The sequence below is a fragment of the Epinephelus moara genome, chromosome 14, assembly GCF_006386435.1.
Source record: "Epinephelus moara isolate mb chromosome 14, YSFRI_EMoa_1.0, whole genome shotgun sequence".
Classification (NCBI taxonomy): domain Eukaryota; kingdom Metazoa; phylum Chordata; class Actinopteri; order Perciformes; family Serranidae; genus Epinephelus; species Epinephelus moara.
The window spans coordinates 1,326,439-1,329,695 of record NC_065519.1 but is presented as its reverse complement, the minus strand read 5'-3'; positions in this window follow the sequence as shown (position 1 = coordinate 1,329,695).

Sequence of the window (3,257 nt, the reverse complement as noted above, 5' to 3'; positions counted from 1 at the left end):
TTACTGTATATCTGAACCTGTTGTTGTTCTTCTTCACATATTAAACATGAAAATGACTCTGAGTGTTTGTGTCTCTGCAGTTTCTCTGGACTCACAGCTTTTTCTCTTACTTATGTGACAGTGATCTGAAGCCTGAGCTCAAAGCAGCGATTGTGTCAGAGCGGCTGCCGAGTTAGTACAGAGCACGGACTGTACCAACGTCATTAAACAGGGGGGTTCAGATTATACCATCTTCATTAAAGAGCATGGACTGAATCAGCTTCATTAAAGAGCAGGGTGGAAATTAGCAGCTGGACTGAACCTTTGCCAAAAAGAAGGATGGCGCTGGCTAATCATAGTGACCGTATGTCCACAGCTGACATGAAGAAGAATAAAAGGACAGTGATGATAAAACCTTTATCTCATCAGAGGACTGAAATATGTTCACAGCTACTGACAGGATATTTCGTACAGATGTTGGCGACCCCCAGAAGATGAACCCTGATGACTCAGAGATGATCCATGACTTTTCCTCCAGCGCCATTGTGATGTTGACATTGTGGATTTTAGTAAAATGTCTCGACAGCTGTTATTAATGTTAATGATACAACAGTTAGTTCCGGCCCTGCAATCTGATTGGTCGAGAGACAGTGAAACCGTGACGATATTGGAGTACAACATCACGGTTATTTCACTGTGTATGTATCACTCCGCTTAATGTCAGTTAGGTCAGCAGTTGCATTGTAGGCTAATTAATTCATCCACTGTCAAACAGCCAAAAATATGGATTTATTTCCTAAAATAAGTTTTGAATTGAACTATGAATGGTCATCAGAGGAAGATGAGGGAGAGGAGAAGCTGAATCCATCTGAGCACACATCCAGGTTTGTCAGTGTTTCATCAGCGGAGCTCAATGACTTGGAGAAAAGCAACATACTGTCAGATCAGAAGGCAGAGTCGGCTGTGCCTGTGAAGCGACAGTCCACCATGCAGTCACCAGAGACTTATTTCACCGGCTGCACAATTAATGGAAACGTGCAGATAAATGTGTATAAAGAGTAAGTGCCTGGCGCACCATGTCTGCGTTACATAGCAACGGTGACAGCGGAGTCCTGAGGGAACTATTTTTGTTGGCGGAAGACAAATAAAATGCTTAAATTATCTATTTTGTCCTCATTTTTCAACATTTCTTAATCAGCCTTGCTTATTTAACTGTTGAACTGTTGTATAAAAGCAATATCACACTCGAGCTCGTGATGTTATACTCATATATCGTCACGGCTGTTGATGACCGAATCACAGCCGTGACGATATACGAGTATAACATCACGAGCTCGAGTGTGATATTGCTTTTATATGTTTCACATGTTCATGTTCCCCTCAGGATGAACCACAAGAACTCTGCTGACCATGACTGTGCACCTGTGGCACCACCATCAGGTGACAGATGTAATTTTTCTGTGAGGCTGCTGCTAAAAAACAAACAGTGTTCCACTGACATGGATCCGTCTGTCCTCTGGTCCTCACACTAGGACATGATGATGTCTGAACCAGAACAAAGTTCTCCAGGTGTGCGACCAGGTGTCAGATCGGATTTCTGTGTCCAGACATCATCAACCTATCTGCACAGTTGCTATGGTAAACACGATAAGTACAAAGCTACACTTTCCAACACAGAGGCTTGAGTAACAGAGGGTTCATCATTTCAACGTCCACACTGTCTCCTGTGACAGAACAAGTGTTCGGAGGACCAGACAAAGACAGCCGACAGTTTAATGTGGCGTCTGTCCACCTACAGACACATGGCGCACCGACAGACATGCGGCACTCCACCAGCACCATCATGGATCGGCTCAGTATGTCCGTCACTGTGGAGTGACATCATTGACGTGTGTCGTGTTGGAAGAGGTGTAGAAAGATCTGATGTGAACGTCCAGAGCGAGGACAGAGACACGTCTGTAGAAATCTGACTGACATGATATTCAGACTCCTCCAGATGTGTTCAGATCTGATCTGTAATCGATTATTTATTTATTATTGATTATCTGATGTAGGTCTGATATGTTATTTTACTGACCAAACTTTTGAAAATCGGCCTGAATGAGACAAAAAAAAAAAAAAAAAAAAAAAAAGATTTGGTGTGACATGGACATAAAAAACTCATTCTATGTCACACACACACACACACAGACACACACAGACACACACACACACACACACACACACACACACACACACACACACACACAAACAGGATATGAAGCAGTTGGTGATGATGTCCTTTGGACTGTAAATGTGACTGTAAATGCTGCAGCAGATGTCGGACCTGCTGCTGATGAAGGTGAGGACGAGTCTTCAGCATCATCGTTCCATCATTACCAGAAACAAATGTGTCTCATGTCTCCCTCCAGTGGACGTATCCGGCAGGACAGTCCGTGAGACCATGTTGTATGATGCGGAGCTACAGGAGGAGAAGATGGTGGCGTTGTCACTGACTGAGGGTCAGCGTTTGGTTTGTGTGGAGCTCCACATGTCACAGATCATGAGGTGATTAAATCAAAGACAAGAATCTTGTTACATAAAACAAAAGGTTTCTTTTTCTGGTCGAAGCTTTTGTCCTCGAGACATTTGGACACTTTCACCTCTGAAGGTCTCCAGAAAAAGATGCAGTCCGAGTTTAGAGTCTGATTGTTTTGTTTTTAGGGAGTCAGAGCTGAGAAGGTTGGAAACGTCCAGTTTTGTGACACAAGTGAAAAATAGTTTATTCAGTTCTTAACACCACTCAGAGACCCTGAATGCATCACCAGCATCCAAGCTTCATTCTGTCGTGGCGTCTGTTGCAGCGGTGACTGTTCGCAGTTAGCTCTGCTCGTTAGCTGCTGAATGGCAGCGGAGCAGCGAGTTGTGAGCTGTAATTCAGCCGTAAATAATCAGCTGTGTGTCTGACTGTGGATGGTGGAGCTGCTGAATGGATTTGTGGAGTTTGTTAGTTGCAACGGTGGCTGTTAGCAGCTAGCTCCGCTCGCAGACTTCACAGCTTCACCCCGCAGGACTCCACTCAGTCCAGACTGGAGAAGGTTTGTGGGTTGATGGTGTTTGACAGGAAGTTAGGAGGCTCAGTTATCTGTGAGTGTAGCTGTGCTGTAAGTAAACAGTCTGAACTCAGATCAGTTTTCTCTGACAGAGATGAAAGTTTAGTTTGAATCACCAACTCTGTGAGAGGACACCAGTTTAAACCTCCAGACTAACATGTTGCACATAAAGAAACAAGTTATGTT